The 23,340-nt window shown below is 38.7% G+C and overlaps 1 long non-coding RNA gene across 2 annotated transcripts; it reads right to left on the bottom strand.

Annotated features, from left to right (window-relative positions):
- Positions 1–4,593: 4,593 nt before the first annotated feature.
- On the bottom strand, positions 4,594–21,971 carry LOC118352882 (uncharacterized). Of its 2 annotated transcripts, XR_007407277.1 has the most exons (4): positions 21,753–21,971; positions 12,147–12,208; positions 6,722–6,910; positions 4,594–6,103 (listed from the first exon to the last, which is right to left on the bottom strand). It is a non-coding gene; the product is annotated as an uncharacterized LOC118352882 (long non-coding RNA). The 2 variants fall into 2 exon arrangements; XR_004810781.2 differs by lacking the exon at positions 21,753–21,971 and having other exon boundaries at positions 12,147–12,523.
- Between the last annotated feature and the right edge of the window lie 1,369 nt (positions 21,972–23,340).

Genomic DNA, 23,340 nt, shown 5'->3' with positions numbered 1-23,340 from the left:
CTGTATCTTCACTTTTCTTCTGTTTTTCTCTCTAGGTGGTCTTACTTGTTCCTGTTGATGCTGAAGACCCCCCCTGTCTGAATATTCAGCCCTCGCCTCTCTCCTGAGTGCCAGATCTCATCTGATAATGGCAAACTGAACACTTCCAGATGAATTTACTTATTCAGTCACTCATGTTTAAAATTTATTCATTTAGCATTTATTTAAAATGTACTGGATACACACTACTTCACAGGGAAAAAAGTAGGGTGGATATTATTCTTATTTTCAGATGAGTGAATTAAGATTCAGGGAAGTTAACCAACATGTGGAACATCACACACAGCAAGTAGGTTAATTATGGAGCAGGGACTATAACCTGTTTTTCTTTCTTTTTTTTTTTAATAGAATTTTTTAAAAAAATATTTTATTTATTTACGATAGTCACACACAGAGAGAGAGAGAGGCAGAGACACAGGCAGAGGGAGAAGCAGGCTCCATGCACTGGGAGCCCAATGTGGGATTTGATCCCAGGTCTCCAGGATCACGCCCTGGGCCAAAGGCAGGCACCAAACCACTGCACCACCCAGGGATCCCTATAACCTGTTTTTCAATTCTCAGGTGTCATGGGTTGAATGATGCTTCCTCCACCATACCCCCCCCCCCCAAATATATCTACTCAGTAGAGGCCTTGAATCTGTGAAAGTGACCTTATTTAGAGAAAGGATCTTTCAGATGTGATTAAGGATCTTGAGATGAGATCATACTGCACTAGGGTGGGCCTTAAATCTAATGACAAGTGTCTTTAGAGGAGAAACGAAAGGGGAAAGACACATAGAAGGGAAGGGAAGGGGATGTGAAAATGGATGCAGAGATGGGAGTGATGCCCCTGTAATCCAAGGGATGCTGAAGATTGCTGTCAGCCACTGGGTGACAGCAAGGGTGGGAATGGATTCTCTCCCAGAGCCTTCAGAAGGAACTGGTCCTGCCAATATCTTGATTTCGAACTTCTGTCCTCCAGAATTGTGAGAGAATAAATTTCTGTTGTTTTTAGCCAATCAGTTTGTGGTAATTTGTCACAGAAGCCCTAGGAAACTAATATACTAAGCCATATTGTGTTTCAAATAAATTAGGATTCCTACCTCAAGACTGAGCTGCACAGTCCAGTTGTCAACAAAAGAGGAAAAAGTATGAAGATCTGAAGGAAGTCCTACTGAGTTTACTGGAACAATAAGAATCTTCATGTAATAGCCTCATGGAGAGTAAAATTGTGACCTCATGGAGAGTAAAATTGTGACCTGGGCAACTGGCTTCCCCACACCTAAAACTCATGGATAATTTGCTGTTAGGGTGATTCAACTCTTCTCTATCACTGTTTTGTAGGTCCTGCCACAAATTTTTCCCTCAGTTCTGTAAATTATTTCCCCTCCCTGTTGCATGGATTTTGTTTAAAATCATGTCTTCTGTTGCCTAATGGCATGTAATTTCCTTCTCCTTCAAAATCTTTCATGGTCATTGTACTTAAGTACTCACTAATAGTGACTTGGCAATTTTCCTTTAAAGGGATCTTGGGTATGGTAAAACACATCTATTAGCTTATCTTACCTTTCTTTTCTTTTTATTTCAGATTATGATGTCTTCATTGAGGTCTTCTGACTATCATACACAGCAGTTGTGGAAAACTAACTTCCATTAACTAATAAATTATAATTCATAATTTAGCATTTACTCACGTGGCAAGATTATTTGTGTAGATTCAAGTTTTTGTCTAATATCACAGCCCTTCTGCCTGACAAGCTTCCTCTAACATTTCTTGAATTGTAGATATCCTGGCAATGAATTATTTCAGCATTAGTTTTTCTGAAAAAATCTATTTAACCTTCATTTTTGAATGGTATTTTCCCTGGGTAGAGAATTCTAGTATTGACAGTTTTATTCTTTGATACTTTCAAGATGCCACTTTCTTGTCTTCTGCATTGCATAGTTTCTGATGGCTGTAATTCTTTTTTCTTTCTTTCTTTGTAGGTAGTTCCCTGCCCCTGGGGTATCTTCAAGATTTTCTCTTTATTTTTGGTTTTCAGGAGTTAGACTAGGTGTGTGTGTGTGTGTGTGTGTGTGTGTGTGTGTGTGTTTAGTTTATCCTGCCTGGGATTCTGTGAACTTCTGGGTCTACAGCTTGATCTCTTTCATAATTTTGGAAAAATTTTTGGTCATTGTCTCTTCAAATATTTCTTCTCCCGTATTATCTGTCTCTCCCTCCACCTTCCCCTCTCCCTCCCTCCCCTCTCTTCCTTCCTTCCTTCCTTCCTTCCTTCCTTCCTTCCTTCCTTCCTTCCTTCCTTCCTATGACTCCAATTATTCATATAATGAGCCATTTGATCTTATCTAACAGTTTTTCTGATGCAGAATAAGTTTTTTATTCACTCTTTCTTTTCGTGTTTCAGTTTGGATAATTTCTTGATCTATCTTCAAATTTTACTGAGTTTTTTTCCCTCAACTGTAACGAATCTATATCTAAATAATTCTTCATTTCTGGTATTGTGTTTTTTATTTCTAGCGTTTCCATTTGACCCTTTCTTACAATATTCATTTATACTGATATTCCCCATATGCTCATACTTTTTTTAAAAAATGGCTGTTACTCTAAAGAGCTCTTCCATGTAGTTCTTTCCTACCTACCTGCATGGACTGTGTCATGATCAAAGAGCTCTTCAAAGCTTAATACCCATATATATATGTAGCCCCCCCCACCTGACCTTTGTTTCATTATAATGTTAGTCATAGTAACTAAGAAAATAAGTCTGGTCCTGAATTTCTTCAAGACAGAGGAGGTCAGTTATCTAAGATAAGTTCAGACTTCACTGGTGATGCTAGAATCTCCTTTTTATCTTCTAGCATGTAGCTTGCTCTTTTGTGTCAACCCTGTTTCATCCTTATAACATGACCCAGATAATATATAGGAATCTTCTGAGCACCAAGACAGACCTAGCCAATCAATCATAGCATTCTCTCTGGTTGAGCCTAAACATATATCAGAGTCTTTTTTAACACAGTGCTCTAAGCCACCATGACCAAATGATCAGATTTGACTTCTAAGATTAGTTCTGCTTATTATCTCTGTAGTATTGATCTATAGTTGGACAATAGAATCACCAGGGAAGCTTTAAGAATCCCATGTCATGTTATTATTTTTTCAGATGCTCTTATATTTTTGAGATACACACTAAAATATTTATGGATGAGATCATGTTGAACCATTTCAGAGATAGTTGTAGACATTGTGATATTTTATTCCTAAATGCTTCAGCCTATATTTCATAAAAACAAGAGCATTCTCTGGTCTTGCTAAAATAGAATTGTTACACTTGGGAAATTTAAAATTGATACAATGCTATCATCTAAAATACTTACAATTATCACCAAATATGAGTCCTTATTCAATATTATTATTATTTTCTTGATAATGTCTTTTACAGAATTTTATTTAATCATCCAAGAGACAATCAAGGATTAGACACATTATAGTTAATTATCTGTCTCTTTTGTCTCCTTTACTCAAGAGCAGCTCTCCAGCCTTTTTTAGTCTTTTATGACACTGACATTTTTGGAGTCCAAGTCAGGTAAATATAGATATTCTTCAGTTTGGGTTTGCTTGATGTTTCCTCAAGATTAGACTCAGGTCTAATGCAGTATTGGCAGGAATACCATAGAAATGATTTGTATCCTTCTCAGTGTGTCATATCAAAAGGCACCTGCTGTCAGATGGTCCCATTATTGCAAATATTAAGTTCGATCATTTAGTCAAAGTGCTAACTGCCAGATTCATTGTAATGCTACATTTTTATTTGTAATTAATACATATTCTGTGGAACAATACTTTCAGATTGTATAAATATTCTTTTATGCCCCAATTTTTTTACTGAATGATTTTAGCACACTCTGATGATGCTTGCCTGAACCTATTATTGCTATGATGGTTTTAAAATGATGATTTTTTTATTTCTATCATTCCTTCCACAAGCATTGGTTGGCATCCTTTCTTTTTCTTTTTCTCTCTTTTTAAGGATGGGTATAGATTCATGGACTTTAATTTTGTATTTAATTTTTGGTGTCTAGTATTTTCTTTTTTTAACCTTTTTACTTTAATTCCAGTGTAGTTAACATACAGCGTTAGTTTCAGGCATACAATATAGTATATTGTATTCCACAATTCTGTATATTACTCAGTGCTCATCATGATAAGTGTACTCTTTAATTCCCATCACCTATTTCACCTACCCTTCCCCAGTTCCTTTCTGGTATGCTTTATTTTTAAACACATACCCTCAGTTAAATTTATTATTATTTTTTTCAACAAGAACATTCTTACTGGAAGCATACTTCAGAATACATGGTTCTAAAGATATCTATCTATCTATCTATCTATCTATAACATTCCATTCAATAAAAATGAAACACACATTTTCTTTAAGTTCACACAGGTTAAATAATAAAAATCACATAAAAAGAGATATAACAAATATTACAAATTTATGAAGAATTAAATCATACCAAATATCTTTTCTAACTACAATGGTACAAAACTAAAAATTAATAACACAGAGCTGGAAAATCTGTATTGTAAATACTAAGCATTTAATGCATAAAAACTAAATAACACACTACTGCACAAGAAATGGGGCAAATAAGAAATCAAACAACAAATCAAAAGATGTCTCAAAACAAAAGAAAAAGAAAACACAATATTCTAAAACCTATGAGATCCAGCAAAAACAGATTTTGGAGTGAGATTTATGCTATAAATGCTTGTATTAAGAAAAAAGTTCAAATAGACAACATTACACCACAAGGAACTAGAAAAAGAAGAAACTTAACAAAAAAAAAAAAGAAAAGAAAAGAAAAAAAAGAAACTTAGCTGAAATCTAGTAGAGAAAGAAAATAACAAAGAAAATCAGAAATAAAAGAGAGACCAGAATAAACAATAGTATAACATTGAGAGTAATGATCAGGTTATCCAAAAAAATAAATAAATAAAATTGCAATGCTTTAACTACATTAACTAAGATGAAAAAAGAGGACTCAAAAACCAAAATGAGAAATGGAAGAGAAAAAAATACAACAAATAATCACAGAAAGACTCTGTGAAAACAGGTTACTATAAACAATTATATACTAGCAAATCTGATAACTTAGAAAAAAACCCAAGATAATTCCTAAAAATGCACAAGTTACCATGATTAAATCATGAATATTGAATCCAAGAAGTAGGAAATCTCAGACCAATAACAAGAATGAAAGTGTTTTGGGAATCAAAAATCTCCCAGCACAGAAACTGCACGGTTTCATTGATGAATTTTACCAAACATTTAAGCAATTAATGACAATCTTTATCAAAATCTTACAAATAATGGAATTCAAAATCATTCCATGAAGCCTGTACTAGCCTGATGTCAAAGAAGGATAAAAGCAATACAAAAACAAAGAAGTCCAGTTTGTCTGATAGAAGTTATTACTATTCTGACTTTCTTTTGACATCCATTTACACGATAAATGTCTCTTTACCCTCTTACTTTTAGTTTGTAGGTGTCCTTAGGTTTAAAATGAGTCTCTTTTTGGTAGCATATAGATGAATCTTTTTTTTTTTTAAATCCATTCTGACATCCTATGTCTTTTTTTTTTTAAATTTTTTATTTATTTATGATAGTCATACAGAGAGAGAGAGAGAGAGAGGCAGAGACAGAGGCAGAGGGAGAAGCAGGCTCCATGCACCGGGAGCCCGACGTGGGATTCGATCCCAGGTCTCCAGGATCGTGCCCTGGGCCAAAGGCAGGCGCCAAAGCGCTGCGCCACCCAGGGATCCCCATCCTATGTCTTTTGATTGGAGCATTAAGTCCATATACAAAGTAATTACTGATACATAAGTGTTTAGTGCCATTTTATTGTTTTGTCATCATTTCTGGAGATTTTCTTTGATCCTTTCTTGTCTGTCACTTTTGGTCTCTCCTTTGCACTCACAGAGTCTTCTTTAATATTTCTTGCAGGGCTGCTTTAGTGGTCACGAACTCCTTTAGTTTTTGTTTGTCTGGGAAACTCTTCATCTCTTCTATTCTGAATGATAGCCTTGCTGGAATTAGAGGTATCATTACAAATTCATGGTTTTAAAAAGTATAAATTCCCTAGCTTTGTCCAGTGAAAGATCCTAGAAACAATGACTCTTCCGTAGAAGAAGTACACCTTGTACCCTGATTTCAACATCTAAACACCAACGTCCAACAGAAGGAAGCAGAGTCACATAGAAAAAAATGGCATATTCCAGGGCTAGGTCAGGGAAAATACCAGGTTACTTGGAACATATTCTTTTTTCAGAACATAACAGTATGCTCAAAAGCTGACAGGGAACTTCAAAAGAACACAGGAACCAGCAAAACTAAACAACCGAAAGGAACTATAACATGTTGAACTTTTAAAAAATTCATGAGTCTATACCCAACCTTGAAAAGAGAAGAAAAGAAAAAGAAAAAATACCAACAAATGCATGTGGAAGTGGTGATCTGGACCAAGAATTTTTAATCCAATGCCATAGGGTTTGCCTTTTCTTCCCCTGTTCCATATCTTAAACAAAAATCTCCCACCGTAGGGAAAACTGGTTCCTAACATCGAGGTATCTATTTGAAATTCTAAAATACACATAAAACTGATTTCAGAATTACTAGATCAATACTACTGCCAACAACAAACTTACCAAGTTGATTTCAAGGTTTTCTTAGAGTTCTTATTTATCCTTAGAACACTCCCTGATGATGGAAAATTACAGTCCTCGGATTAAGAAATTGGAATCGTTATTTTTCTTCTTTTAAGTGGTTGTGTTATTGATGTGATCATACTTATGCTGATTTGTTTCTGTTTTTGTTTAGTTTAGAGTCAATCCAACCTGTGGGTTTAATTTTAAATTTTGAAAATAAAAATACATGGTTCAAAAGTCAAAATTCTATAAAAAGTATGATCAGAGTAATTACATTGTTTTTACTATCTTTCCCACTCCTTCTCATCTTCTCCTTTTAGGTAACCAATCCCAGTAATTTCTGGTTTATCTTCCCTGCATTTCATTTTGCATAAATAAGCACATATTTTACCCCCCAGTTGTATTGAGATTCACTTGATATATAACATATTTTCTTATTTCACCTTCTTTCTTACATAAGGCAGTATACCATAAATACTTTTTCATTTTTTATCTTGATTCTTTTCATTTATGCAAAAAATATTTTAATTTTCTATTTTCCCTTATTGTGGTCCTGACAAATCAGTTTGGGCCAAATAGAAATATTGTCCTGTTGGCACAAAGCCCCAAATTTTAAGGAAGTTCCCAATGACTGACCAAATATTTTATTTTATTTTTTTATTTTTTATTTTTCCAAATATTTTATATTTTGGAATACCAGTGAGGTGCCTGGGGACACCTATAATAGAAAGAAAGAAAAATGGAAAAGAATGGGTGGGGAGAATAGTGAGTGAGAAGATGTAGAGAAAAATTAGTCTTGAAAAAACATTTATTTCACATTTAGTGAAATTTCCACTAGGTGGCAGTAACATCCCAGGAATAAAGTTCCTAAGTGTTCTGGGAAAGGATGGACCTACTTGGAAGGAGCATGCCCAAGTACATAATCTCTGAATCAATCTATAGATGGTCTCAAACCAGATAAGATGCTATGAATAACAAATATTACAAATAATTTTAGGGGGCACTGGGTAGCTCAGTGGTCGAGCATCTGCTTTTGGCTCTGGTTGTGATCCTGGGGTCCTAGGATCAAGTCCCAACAGCCTCCCGGTAGGGGAGCCCACTTTTCCCTCTGCCTATATCTCTGCCTCTCTCTCAGTGTCTCTCATGAATGAATAAATAACATCTTAAAAAAAATAATTTTAGGATTCAGCAAATTTGTTTTAAATCTATAGGTAGTTAAGGTCTCTTTATAAAAGTATCCTAACTTCTATATTAGTTTAATTTTGTTTGATTCTGATTTTAAAAACAAGTAAAAAAACAGACTAAGTTGAAACATAAACTAAATAGTAAGATTTATTCTCATATTAGGAACTGGCAGTTTTTTTTTTTTTTTTTTTTAGAAATTATAGAGGTAACACCGTGCCCCTGATCAATTCAGTGGATCTTGCAAAAAGTACTGTTTAAGTACTTTCATGGCATTTCATGGCCCTGTTAGGACAGAGATACTAAGTCTTTTCCATTTGCAAGCTCCTCTCAGCAGCGAGGCAGGTCTATAATTAGTCTCACTGCCCAAAGCCACATACTTGGAGGCGTGTGAAGAAGCCTGGAATCTGCAAGCCAGGTGCTGCACCTATGCTTCATCCTGTTCTTTTGCTGATTCCCACTTTCTAGCTGGCTGTTGACTTACATGCATGGATTTGTGATAGCACTTGGCTGGGCTGGGACATGAGGGATCCTAATTTGAAGAAGTGATAATACAATATCCAGAAGTGACCTTACAAGGCTAAGCACAATATCCATTAGTCTAAGATGACATGAAATAAACTGTTTTCATAGGTGTAGAGGACTGATTGCATCCACTGGGAGTAGTCAGGGCTTCCAGGAGTAGGTGAGCTTTGAAAAATTGATGAGGGAAAAATATACATGAGTTGGTGTTTGGGGAAAGGTAGACAGGGTGAATAGGAGGAAATATGTAAGAAAGTATGGATAGTTGCTAATCACACCATTCTTCTGTGTTGAAATGAAGGAAAATGTGACTTCATTCTGAATGCAAGGGGTACCTGAGTGGCTCAGTGGTTGAGCATCTGCCTTGGGCTCAGGTTGTGATCCCCAGGGGGCCTGGGATCGAGTCCCACATCGGGCTCCCATGGGGAGCCTGCTTCTCCCTCTGCCTATGTCTCTGCTTCTCTGTGTCTCTCATGAATAAATAAACAGAATCTTTTAAAAAAATTCTGAATGCAAAAATCTATTATGTTCACTAGAATTATTTAAGAATCTTTCATGTTTCTTTCTTTCCTTTGTCTTTCTACCAGCAACATCATATTATAGGCTTTCTTACTAGCTGTATAAGTGATTAATCCACTACCTTTACTGTATATTTATCTTTACCAGTAAGATTTATACTTTCATGTGTTTACTTTAACCAATTAGCACCTTTTCTTTTCAACTTAAAGAAGTCCCTTTCACATTTCTTGTAAGGCCAGTTTAGTCGTGATGAACTCCTTTAGGTTTTGTTTGGCCAAATCTTCCTCTTTCCTTCCATTCTGAATAACTTGCTGGATAGAGTATTCATGGTAGGAAGTATTTTTCTCTCAACACTTTGAATATATTGTATCCTTTCCCTCAAGCCTGTGAAGTTTCTGCTGAAAAATCTTCCAATAGTCCTTTGGGAGTTCCCCTGTATGTGATAAGTTGTTTTTTTCTTGCTGCTCTGAAGGCAACAAGAGGTGTGCAAAAGCTCCCTCCCCCCACCCCAGGAAATACTGGCACTCTGGAGTAGCAGAGCAAGAGCATCTAGATGGCCCCTGCAGGAAAAGAAAGAGGGAAAAAAAGAACAATGACAAAAAAATAGCATTAAAAAAAGAAGATGGTGGCCATTAGCTAGAGCAAGGCAGAGATGAAGCATGGCCAACCAGCAGGCCTCTAGATGCTGCTAAATGAGATGCCTGCTGCTCAGGTGTCTGAAAGCAATTAGCCTCCTTCATAGCCTTTGCTCTGAGGTAGCAGCAGGTGAGTCCAAGGCAGGTGAGCCCGAGGGTGTGGCTATTTAAGAGCCTTTCTCAGGTGGTTAGAGCCTTGGGTGCTTCGTGGGTCAAGCCCTGCTCCTTTTCAAAGTCAGTGTTTCAGGGGCTTGCCTCTCAGGTGCAGGTCTTAAAAGCTGGGGTAGAGTAATGTAGAGTTCAAACCTTTCACTCCTCAGGGAGAAGCTCCAGGTCTTGAGTTCCCTCCTGATTGTGTCTCACGCCGCAGGAATGGACTTCATGGTGGGATTGTGTTCAGCCTCTCCTGCCTGCTTTGCTTTGGGCCTTCTCTCATCCACCTGACGTGAAGGGTCACTCAGACAGTTCGTAGGTTTTTGGTTTTTTTTGAGAAATTTGTTCCCTATGTAGCTGCATATCCAGTGTGACGGGTGGGGGGTGAGTGGCGGGGGGGGGGGAGGGGGGAAGAAGGTGAGCCCAGGGTCCTCCAACACCATGCTCTTGATTTGGAAACTTCCTGTCAGCTCTTTTCCCTCAAAGTTGCCACCAACCTCAGGCTCTCTGATGGGGATCAAGAATCATGGCCCAGCATCATGGCCGTAAGGTTTTGGAGAGTCTGGAAACTTTATCTTTCTCCCAAGTTTGTTGCCTTTTGTTTTCCTTCTCCTTTGTAGTAATCACTGGTTAATAGGGAAAGGGCTAGTGTGCTTATGTACAGGGACAGCAAAACAAGAAGAAAAGGTCTTGGGAAGGGGGGCAGAACCACAAGGATTGGGGTAGATGGAGGCAGCTTAAAAACAAAGGGCGGGGGGGAAGAGGAACAGAATGGAGTGGGCCCAGGGACCAGGTGTGGGCCAAGAATATTTCAGGGCTCACAGATAGTAGGGTGGGGATATCTCATCCACAGGTTCTTTCATGGTAGAGTTCTAGAAAGTACTGGTGGCTTTTTGCTTTTAGGAGGACAGTCTAATAATTGAGAGAGATCAGTACTTTTGTAAAATATTCTCAGTTAGTACTTCCCAAAGCTGCCTGCATGTTAGAACCAGCTCAGGAACTCCTAGTGCAGATCCTCCAGTCTGACCCTGGAACTACAGAATCAGAATCTCCAAGAGGGGGCCCCAGGTCTCTTTCTTTTTTTTTTCTTTTTTGTATATTTTTTATTGGAGTTCGATTTGCCAACATATAGCATAACATCCAGTGCTCATCACCCAGTCCCCAGGTGTCTTTCTATTTTGAAGAGTTCTCCTGTTGATTCTCTGGCAATTTATTTAGGTGGATATTTAGGAAAAACTGTTCTAAACATGTTAAAACTTATGTGTAAATAATTTCCCCCAAGAATAGTTGTTATTTTGCTCCATATATATTTGAAATTTAGTAATTAGAATAAATGAAATCATGTTACGACTTAAACACATGATGAATATTGAGCTACTGTGGCAAATAACATTTACTGAATAATGACATTTATAGCACTTTTAAATCTTCCCAAACGCTTTCTTATCTATATCCTCATAACTACTCCATGAGATAATCAACCAAGGAATAGTAAATGAGCCCCTAGTGTGGATTGGTACCAGTGCTGGGTAGACAGGAAAATGTTTATTGCTCCCCCATTACACATGAGGAAATGAATTGTAAGTGACTTAACCAATGTCCCAAGGCCAATGGTTAGAAGAGTCAGGAGTCAGGACCTGCAGTGACCCAGTCTAGCTCATCACACAGTAGGCTTAGATGCTAGGAAGCTTCTGTGTTTACCTTGCTCCAGTGTTGTCATGGTTACCCTGGGGCCTCTCCTAGAGATCAGTTTAGGACTCTGTGTATTCGTCTTACTTGTTCTCTTTCTTTGTTGTATTCAAGTCCCAATTACACAGGAAAAACCCCAAAACTGATTTTTCCAACCAGCTACCAGCTCATCTCATTTTCCTTGTAGGCTTTAGAACACATGATCTGTAACAGCTGACTGTGGCCTCAACTTTCTCTTAGTCTTTATAGTCTCTTTTTTTCCTCTCCTCTTCTGCCAAATAACTCTAAGTTAGGTCACACAAATCCCCTGCACAGGTAATCAGAATCTTATTCTCTTTGAGCTCTTCTTTCCCCACAGCTGCATTTTGCCTGCCCTCAAAATCCTCCCATCTTTCTTCAGCCCTCCTTTTCCTTCCTATTCTTTCAGTTTCCATTCATCCCTCCCATAAGGACTTACAGGGCGAGGTGCTTCTACTCTCCTTATTCAACTCCCTGCTCTAAACACAGTTTCTAATGAAGAATTCTCTTTACCTGGTCACTGTTCAATTCAAAAAGCTGCATAAGCTCCTTAAAGCTTGTGCTATTAAGTCTAAATTTTAACTTTTTGATCATTGATGCCCTCAAATGGTGGTCCTTTTATTCACCAAGCTCAGGGCTTGCAACCATCTCAAGCAACTTTGCCACTCCTGCCAGACAGATTTGACACTTTCTGCCAAGACACTCACCTGATGCAGAAGTTCCTTCATGCTTCTTGCTGAGTGATGTCCCCCAGTAGCAAACTCCTCTTCTGAAAGCAGTGTGGAGTTGAGATAAGGCATAGCTTTTGGTCTCAGACACTGGTTTAGATCTTTCTTCTACTCTTGACAAGCTGTGTTACATGGGGAGAGCTACTAACCTCTATTTTCTCATTTTTAATTTAAAAAAAAATTTTTTTTTATTTATTTATGATAGTCACACAGAGAGAGAGAGAGAGAGGCAGAGACACAGGCAGAGGGAGAAGCAGGCTCCATGCACCGGGAGCCTGATGTGGGATTCGATCCCGGGTCTCCAGGATCGCGCCCTGGGCCAAAGGCAGGCGCTAAACCGCTGCACCACCCAGGGATCCCTATTTTCTCATTTTTAAAAAGAGGATATCCCCTCTTTTGCAAGTCTGTGGTGAAGATCTGAGATAATTTATGTAATGTAACTGGTACAATGACTAGCCCACAGTGGACACAGATTAAGGTTAGCTGCTCACTATCACTGCACTTGGAGCCACTAGCAGTCTTTCCTCCCTCCTGAGTCCCTCCTTAGACAAAGTGGAAATTGTTATTTTTTTTTCCCATGATTTCCGTTTGCATTGTTTTAACATGCATATAATTTTGCTTTGTGAGTTTAAAAAATATTTCAGTACATATTTGTGAATAAATCACATTCTCAAGTAGGCTGTGTTTTAAATGCTATTTTTGGCCTTTTATTGGAGTTTGGGACAGTTTGTCCATAGTGAGTGACTCAACATTGTTTACATTAATAACTCATCACAATATTTTTCTCCACACTGTCTCAGGTCTTGAATTTGGAGGTACTTCGATGGTCTATTAGGTCATTAGGTCTCTTTAGGTCCCCAGACTTAGGACTGGAGCTCTGTTGGTATGAAAAGGGGCCAGACAAGGAGAAGCCAGGACCTGGCAGATAGATATAGCTTGTGGATAGATGGAGCCCTCACCTGGGGGCAGACCCAGCTGGCAGGAGTGGGGAGCATGGAACTAGCTGGGTGGATATCAGCATGATTCAGGAACCTGAGGGCATTCAGGGACTGGATTTCAGTCCCTGGATGAGGGGAAATTCCCTTGTGAGAACAAGGTGGAGCCTCACCCTCACTCCTGGTCTTTAGTGGGTATATTCCAGTCGAGGCTTGCACAAAAAGCTGAATGTGGGAGAGAGAAAGTTACATGGCTTCTCGGGTACCTGGAGGTCAGGGAATGAGACTGAAATCTCCAGCCCTCTAATCTTGTGGATGACTACAATGGCAACCAGCCCTATCCTTACATGCTTTCCAAATGTTTCCTCATTAATATAACAATTTTTCTCTCCACTTTGGAAATTACAAGGGTTTTAGAAGTTCTATGCTGGGTATGGGGATGAAGACCAAAAAAATATTTTTTTTATTATAAATCACAGTCTCATGGGTACACATGAGATGAGTTCGTTTCAATAAGACAAGGAATGCAGGGGATCCCTGGGTGGCTCAGCAGTTTAGCGCCTGCCTTTGGCCTAGAGCGCTACCCTGGAGTCCCGGAATCGAGTCCCGCATCGGGCTCCCGGCATGGAGCCTGCTTCTCCCTCTGTCTGTGTCTCTGCCTCTCTCTCTCTCTGTCTATCATGAATGAATTAAAAAAAAAAAAAAAAAAAGAAGACAAGGAATGCAGGATCAGAAAAGGGCTGGATTGGTCCTTGGGCCTTGTAGGTGGGGCCCATGTTGAGGAGCCTGTGGGCAGAGGAGGCTGGTGGGAACTTACTTTTCTGTTTCTAGGTACTCTCTCTTAGAACCCCCGTGGGATAATCTCTTCTTAATGTTGTATTATCTTCTCTTTATGACACTACGTGCTTGTCCATGTTTAATTTGTCTATCAAACAGAAGACTTGATGTGCAGATAAACTCCTAGACTCAAGAAAAAATGTGATTTCTAACAAAAACTTTGAAAAAAAAAAAAAAAAAAAAAAAAAAAAAAAAAAAAAAAAACTTTGTTTAGAACATTGTCAATTTATGCAGTTACTTCCTCTAATATGTATAGTCTATGATAATCAGTGGATTTTCTCAAGTATAAATTTGAGGTTTTGAAAGATGATGCTTAACAGTGAGAACTACCTAGTACTTGAACTACTAGATTTAGAATAATATATCTAGTCACTCCCAGTCATCTATAGAATGGGCACATTTAACTACCTTATTTATTCACACAATTTCCCCCATGCCATCAATTGAGTCCTGTTCATCTGTACTTTGGCTTTTTTTTTTTTAATATTTTATTTGAAAGAGAGTATGCACGTGTGTGTGAGAGAGAGAGTGAGAGCATGAGCAGGGGTGGGCAAGGAGGGGGAGAGGGAGAAGCAGATTCCCCGCTGAGATCTGGTCTTGGGGCTCAATTCCAGGACCCTGGGATCATGACCTGAACTGAAGGCAGACACTTAACTGACTGAGTCACCCAGGTGCCCCTGTATTCTGGCTTTAAAAAAAAAGGATTTACAGTGCAGACAGACTTCTTGATAGAAGGAGGTGGTGGCAGTATGGGTGGGTATAAAAGAACAGCAGAAGGAGAAAAGGATAAATAAAAAATGACTAGAAAGTGATGTTTTTATTAAAATCATTTCCAATTTCTAGTCTGAAGGGATATGCAGTCAGTAAAATTTGGTTGACTTTACAAGATACACTTCTATCTGATCATTCTTGGCATTGTGCCTTCAATTCCAGTATCTGACACCATTTTAGGGTGTTCAGGTGTATCTTATGACTGAATATATTTCATTCAATTTTATACATTTCTGTGTTTGGACCATTGATGCTCTCTTTTGCTAACCATGTACACATATGTTTGTTGTATCTTTGATAATTTCTTAGTGTACATTCCCAGCAATGGAAGGATTGAGTTTTAAGGTATGTACATGTATGAAGTGTTTGATAAACTGCCAGACTGAGCTCCAGAATGGTTGTGTCTGTCTAGGTTGTGTCTGTCTACCCTCTCTCCACCAATATATGAGAGAGACTGTCCCAGTGCAGCTTGTGGAAGGATGACAATGTGATAGGTTCTCTCAGCGGCTAGAGTGATACGGAGATGATCATTGTGGTTGGTAGGTTGTACTCACAGCTTTTACCAAAATATTGTTAACTGAGTTGATCAGTGGGACTTTGGTAAAAAAAAAAAAGAAGCTGAACAGAAAATCTTGAAATCTTGTCACCAGGTGTGGTACAGTGGAAAGATCATTAAAGTGGCAGAAGCCCTGAGTTCTGAGATTAATAAATGTTGGATTCTGTCCACTTTCCTCTTTGACTATCATTTGTGTCTAAGATGGTGCTCCTCCCATCTTTAACTCTGTATATGGCAATAAAGGTCTGAGTATCACTTCATAAGAAAAGCCTGGTGAGTATTGTTAATGAGGGAGAGACAGCAGATGCCTCACAGTGAGAAATGACACAAATGAGACTCTTCTTGTCCCCCAATTGTTATGTATTTCCTGACAGTATACATTTTTGCCTCCAGACACAGTGATTCAGATCTTATTCCAAGGGTACTTCAGTTGGAGAAGCTTCCAGTAACTGCAGGAAAATGTGACTGGTAGTTAATCAAGATGTCTAAATGTCATTCGGTGATTGATTACTCGTGAGTCATGATGACGCACTATGATGTCCAGCATTTAAAGGACACAGTGGCTCTCCTCAGCCAGTGCTGCACAGAAAGATAGATGTACAACTTGTGATCCCTTGGGATGAGTCCTCCCAGAAAGTTCTGGCTAACATAGGGAACCTAGGCATCTCTCAAAATGTTGCTTTTTAAGAATAGTTTATTCATTTATTGGTAAGAACCAGGGCTTTGGGGGCATTGCATTTGTGTAGCCCATTGGGTGACATGTGGTAGGTCCTTATTTGATGAATGAAACCTAATGAGAGAATGAATGGAAAAGTATTCAGGGAAGATTGACATTGTATCTGTGCTAGCATATTGCTTGATTCTGTGGCTGTAATAAGTATAAGTAGCTCCTGCACATGCCTGATGTAGAGGAGGACATCAGTATTATGAGTGCCCTGGCAAAGTATGAACAAAAGCTGTAGGGATACAGAATTCAGAACCCCAGCAAGAGAATTTTTATTGGTTCCTCAAGGAAGTACTTTTATTTCTCCTAGTGTTTCAATTATAATAAAATAATATTTAGTGAATACTTTCTATGTGCTAGGCACATATTATTTTATTTCATCCTCGTAGCTTGATGAGGTAGATTCTGTTATTCTTACTCCACTGAGTAAGATACAGCCACTGAGACACACAGGGAGATTATCCAATGGTATTCAACTACATGGTGGCAGAGCCAGGCTTAACCTACAAACAAGCTTGACTCCACAGTCTCTACTCTCATCCTTACGTGATGTAGCTTCTTCAGACACACAGGGCTGTTCTGTATTCTCAGTACCATGTCACAGGAATAATTCCCTCAAATGAGACATCTGGTCACTTTCATAAAAGAGAGAGGGGAGGAAGTAAACTCATTTCTACTTACCAATTAAGCACTACTCATTTAGCAAAGGAAACAATTAGGATAAAATATCTTAATCATGGAAAAATCAAACAGCCCTTCCAAACCAACATTTAAGCCACATTTGCTCCCCCTGGCTTTATCCCTATATGGGTGGTAGACCAGTTGGTCTTTTTCATTTTTCTCCTGGACATTTTGAGATTTTATAGACATACAGAATGCATTTCTGAAGTGCTTTTAATTTGAAGTTTCTGCATAGCACTCCTCCCTTTATTCCTTGCCATGATAAACATGCCCAGATAGCAAGTTCACAGAAGGTTGTGAGCTTTGAAGTCTTTGAAAATTATATGATAATGTTGTATATGTAATCATGGGTGAGAGCAAGCCAACATCTCCTTGAGTGCCAGACACACGGCCCCTATAAATCCTCAGCTAAGAGCAGAGAGTGGTGGTCCTGTTTACTTAAACTCCAGGATGGAATGGGCATGGTTAGCATCACAGTAATTGACACAATCAGGAGATCCAAACAGATTTTTCAGCTACTTGTTGTGCGCATTTAAATGCTGTGCTTATATCCATAATTCAGAATAAGAAAGTCTCCACACTCAAGGTTGGATTAAAAAAATCAGCTTCACCTTTCATTGAAATGTACATGAGAGAATTATTAAATGTCTAGGGGACTTTACAGTTTACTCGTGGGGAGATAAGAATTTATCAGTGAGAATTTGCACTTTTTTGGAGGCCCTTTGAAGTTACATTTGTGTTCCCTTAATTGGACCAAAAGTTTCCCAGTCGGATACAAGAAGAGTCTAGGACATTTCTCTTTATGGTGCTCTGTTCCAATGGCATCAGTATTTAGTTACAGTTTTATGGATGTCAGGCTTGAATTATGATGACCTATGAAAATAAGTCTAGGAGGTAGACCCCAATTCATTGCTTAGCAGAAATATCTGCTTACTGTGTTGCTAGATGAAATCCCATGTAGAATTCTTGCACTTGGATATTCGGTCATTTTTCTCCCCACAATTTTGTAAAATTATACAAGTTGTGACCAGATTGTTTTAAATTTGAAAGAATGTCTGGGAGCTTAGATAAATGTGCATTGCAAAGGTTACCCAAAGCAATCCTGATGGACAGACGTGACATGTCAAATGTTCTGGGTGTTCAAACGATTCCCACAAACCACAGTGAAAATGATTCACAGAAACAGGGTCAAAATGAAAGGTTCTCTGAAGTGTGATACCATTAAGTCATGGTAGAATGATTAAAGATTGACAGCAATAGGGAAAGACTATTCAGAATATTAATAGAAGGTAAAATCCAAATGATGAACTCTAGAGTACTTCCTTGATCGACTTACAAGTTGAGAATTTGTCATGCTAAATATTGAATGCAGGTGAAACTAAGAAAGTATGGAAATGAATATGTCACAACTGTACTTCAAAAAGAGAAAAGAAGGCTTTCTGATTTCAACCAGCTAAGGTCTGAAGACCTTTAAATCTTTCTCTAAGGTTAGATTTTGAGACTCTGAGTTACGACTTAGTCATTGTAGACCTCCTACGTGAACGCTCAGGCATTCTAAAGGATCTGGTTAATGATGTGTAGGTTTCGTTTCACTGCTGTGAGCAAAAATAACTTCACTCTCACATCTGGTGAGTCACAGAGTGACTGTTGGACTTGAAATGTTTCCTCCTCCTGTTTGGTGATACGCTAGCTGAGATGGGTGCAAGGAGCTCACATAGATGACCCAGAACTTGTTTCATCTTTTCTCTCCCAACTTTTGTCAGTGTCTCCCAATATTCCTCCAGTCATTAAGGCTCAGAACTTGGCATCATCTTTGACTTTCACCCTCTCCTTTCCCTTCCTGTTGCCAAATGTTATTGATTCTATCTTGGGAATACTTTTTTTAAATAAATTTATTTTTTATTGGTGTTCAATTTGCCAACATATAGAATAACACCCAGTGCTCATCCCATCAAGTGCCCACCTCAGTGCCCGTCACCCAGTCACCCCCACCCCCCGCCCACCTGGGAATACTTCTTGAATCTATATTTTGTTCTCCATTCCCACTGACATTGACTTAATTTACATTACTGTTATTAATTGCCAAGATAATTATCAGAGGCTATAATTTACCTCTAACAAATTTTTTTCCTTATTTTCCATTCTTTACAAGATACAAGATTTCCTATTTGCAAGATAAGCTATTGCATAGCATTAGATGATCCTTGCAGATACTGGCTTTTTTTTTTTTTTTTTTTATGTTTCTGTGCTATTGCTGTTCTCTCTCCTTGAATGGCTTTCACTCCTTATTGTGTATATATAAGTTGTACCAACTCTTCATGGCCCAGTGCAAATGATTTCTGTTCTCCCAAAGTCTGCCTTCATCATGAGCCTCTTCTCCACTTGCTGTTTTCCCTTCTCCAATGTAATTTTCTCTTTACCTTTATAAGGGCACTAATCACTGCATAACTTGTCATACTTTATTTCTTCTACTATACTCCAACTTTTTAACATAAGAATCCATGTCTAATTAATCTTTACATCTCTGATACAAGCTTAGGATGGCTGGTTCTGTGCTTTTCATTATGCAAATCATGTAACTCTGGAAATAGCCTATATCTAAATAGTGTCAAAAAAATTGTTTTCATGTCAGTTTCCTGAATGCCAAACCATAGACCAATTGCTGAATGGCGATTGTAGTGTGATTACTACTAACCGTATTATAATTTATGATAATTATATATATTATTAGTATTACTCCTAATGATATTACTAAGACTTTGAAAAAAAAGACTACTGAAATATACCAATGCTTTTAGATATTGATGTTAAAAGTTGTAAGGTACTGGGATGCTATTTTTTTCTTTATCTGATTGTAATGAGCTAGAATTTATATTTCTAGGATATAAGGGAGAATCAGATGCATCTAGACTTTGGAGGTAAATAAATTCATACTAGCTCCTGTATAGAATGAAGGGAAGTACCATTATACAGAAGCAGAAATAGTAGATAGGCTAGGCATATAGATTCTAGAATGAGATTGCCAGGTTCAAATTCCAGTTTTGACACCTTCTAGCTCAGCAACATTATGAAATTTCCTTAACATTTCTTTCTCTGATTCCTTATTTGTAAAAAAGCTTACATCAGAGGATTGTTGTAAGAAATAACTGAATTGCTCTGTGTAAAGCACTTAGAACATAGTAAGTACTGTTTAGCTATTAGGAGTTCTTACCTATCATTATTATTATGGAATGTTAAACATTATTAGTCTGAGATTCTTACTGATGAGACCCAAAGAGAGTTGAATGACTTGTAAGATTGTTCAGATGCTCCTCAGAGCCTGGGCAATCTCATCACAGGGGTTGTGTGTGGTTATATTCTGTCCTAGGCCTAGTGTAGGACATTGAATTGCCACCCTCAAGTATTAGAGGCCCAGACATATGGAAGGTGGAGACTACAATAAGGTAAGTAATGTGCCATGATGCAGAAGTGCAGCATCTTACAGGGGTTCAGAGGAGTTCCAGATTTCTTAGAGAGTCTCCAATCTTCCTAGACTCCACCCTGTAATTTCAATATTGGCTGTTTATTAAACTCCCTATTATATTTGTGCTGGGTTCAGTAGTGTGCCCCCCAAATTCATGTCTACCTAGAATCTTATAATGTAGCCTTATATATAAATAGAATCTTTCTAGATGTGATTAATTATGTTAAAATGAAAGACTAAAGTGGGCACTAAATTCAGTGCCTGGTACCTTTATAAGAAAGCCATGTGCGGGCAGCTCCAGTGGCGCAGCGGTTTGGCGCCGCCTGCAGCCTGGGGTGTGATCCTGGGGACCCGGGTAGAGTCCCACTTTGGGCTCCCTGCGTGGAGCCTGCTTCTCCCTCTGCCTGTATCTCTGCCTCTTTCTCTCTGTGTCTATGAATAAATAAATAAAATCTTTTTTTAATAAATAAATAAAATCTTAAAAAAAAAAGAAAGCCATGTGAAGGCACAAAGATACAGAGGAGACACACAAAGAATACTATGTGACATGGAGGGAGAATAAAGGGATGTCTCTAAATGAAGGAATATCAAGGATTGTCAGCAATTATGTGAAACAGATTCTTCCTCACTAACTCCGGAAGGACACAATCTTACCAATACCTTGATTTTTAGACTTTTATCAACCAGAACTGTGAGGGGGAAAAAGAATTCTGTAGTTTTAAGCCACCTAGTTTATAGTAATTTATTGTCACAATCTTAGCAAACCAATATAGCATTCTTGGTAAGAGTTTGACTTTTCTAGGTGACAAGAAGAAGGCATACATAGATTGCCTTCAGTGATGGAAACAAGCGTAGTGGGTCACAGTTTACTTATTCTATTATTTATATTCCTTAAAAATGTTGTTTACATTTTTACAAAGGATCTGTTTTTTTCTCAGACAGCCTGACAGTTAAGTAGGGAAAAATAATCTCTAACAAAATTTGAGCTAGGAGTGCCTGGGTGGCTAAGTTGATTAAGCATCTGGCTATTGATTTCGGCAAGAGTCATGATCTCAGGGTTGTGAGATCAAGTTCCATGTTGGGCTCCACATTCAGTGTGGAGTCTGCTTGAGATTTTCTACCTCTGCCTCTCCTCCTCCTCCTCCTTCTCTCTCTCTCTCTCTCTCTCTCTCACACACACACACACACTTGTGCTCATTCTCTCTAAAAAAAATCTACCCCCCCCCCAAACAAACCTTGAACTAGTTAACTTATGTATCATAGTCTTTTACAGTTCTATTAAGCTCCTTTTGATTATTCAGTCTTTTTAGGGCCTTTGGGTGTCCTTCTCCTCTTGTTCCTCTCCAAGATGGGAAGCATATGGGTACATGGAGGAATCATTTGACTCTGTGACAGGTGGGACACATGCTAGGTCTTCTGGTTTCTCTTTGTTCAAGGAGATTGCTTCATTTTGACCTACGCCTTGCTCTTTGTCAATCACAAGGAGGCAGGAACGCAGCCTCAAGTGTCTGGAGTCACCCTCTTCCTCCACTACTTTCCTATTGCTTCCAATCTTGCTGGATTTGGTGCCATGATGGACAAGGGTGCCCTCTAGAGCTGGAGGAAAAAGGCCACTTACCTGAGTGCTTTCACATCTTTCTGGATGCTTCTATAGCCGGCACCCTCTGAAGCTTAGGTCTCAAGCTAGAAAAACAAGGATGCTGGTATCCATCTCCATTGCTTCCCCTTTCTGTCTCTGGCATGACTTAACCCCATGTCTCACCTCCTTTTCTGGGAAGATATTTATGCCTCTTCCCCTTGACAGACTGGATACAAGATGAAACACTAGCTTACCAATAAGGGAAAACCTGAAAAACATCTTCCCTACCCAAGGATGCATAAGAATGTGAGAATGCTTTATCATAGCTTTATCATCCACTCAGTCACTGTAGGTCCCAAGCCTTGAAATTGGAGCATGTTGTACCTAAAAGTAGCTCAGCATTAGTGGGAATGTGTCTAGAACTGAAGTGATGCACACTTTGTAGTTTTTTTTATCTGGAATTAATATTTACTAAAACTAAGACTTTAACGGGATCTGTTACTCTCCATCAGATATGGGAAACCTCTGGAGGGCAGGATGACTCTGGAGCTAACGCAGACAATTTTGCCTCCCTCCTGCCATCGTGTGCTTTTGCCTCCTACACCACAACCCAGTACAGCCTTCCAGCTTCATAGTAGGTGGATTTTCTTACAACTTACAGCACAGCACAGTTGTAGCACCTTATGCAAGAAAGAATGCATGCTTTCCTCAGAGGTGGGGTTCCCCAGGTAGCATTTGACTTATTCAGGACTCAATTCCTGTCTAACCCTTGCCTGGTCTCTGATCTGCTATGACCTAGTAATTATCCTCACTGATGTGTTGAAGTGATGATGAACTCACTTTTGCCTTCCACTCACTTTTGCCTTCACTGATGTACTGAAGTGATGATGAACTCACTTTTGCCTTCCATATTCATGAATGCTATAAGATGTGGGTTTGTGATTCACTCCTGCCATTTGGAATGGAAACTCAGATGGTAGCAGAGGGCTGCCATGGAGTAGTAGCCAAGGGGAGAAGATAAAAACTATCAATGATATTTATTCTCATGGACTATTAGCTTGGGGCGTTAACCAGATCTTCCCTATTTATCTCAGGATTTAGTTTCAAATCCTGAGGTTTTCCTGTGATACCTTCACAAATATATAGAAATAAGTAAGCCTTCACCTATAGTTCCAAGGCACATTTGGACAGGGAGTACTTCTGTTAGCGTTCTTACCATACTGCATCACAGTGACTTATTGACAATTCATTTCCCTTCCACAAGAAAAGCTCTTGCTAGGGCAGAGACCAGATCTTGGTTATCTTGGGATCTCAAGGTGTTACAGAGGAATTGGTATAGAACTGGGGCTTGGAAAATGCTGATGAATGTATGAAATGTCTCCTAGAGATAGTCCGGATTAGGAGCCTGAACTCCTTTGGTCTTGGATCCTGCCCTTTCCAAATCACATGTCAGGGATAGGGAATCTTCACACCTATTGATGCACAGTACAGATTAAAGGGTAAAGAGATAAAGGTAGGAACTTCTTTAAAGCCATATGGCCCTGGTCATTCCTTCTGTTGGGATGACAGCCTGTTAAGGAGAAAGGGGGCTGGAGTGAGTGTTAGAAAATCCTGAGTGTTTGGCTCC

This window comes from Canis lupus, chromosome 30 (assembly GCF_003254725.2).
Source record: "Canis lupus dingo isolate Sandy chromosome 30, ASM325472v2, whole genome shotgun sequence".
NCBI lineage: Eukaryota > Metazoa > Chordata > Mammalia > Carnivora > Canidae > Canis > Canis lupus.
This window is presented reverse-complemented; position numbering and strand designations above follow the sequence as displayed.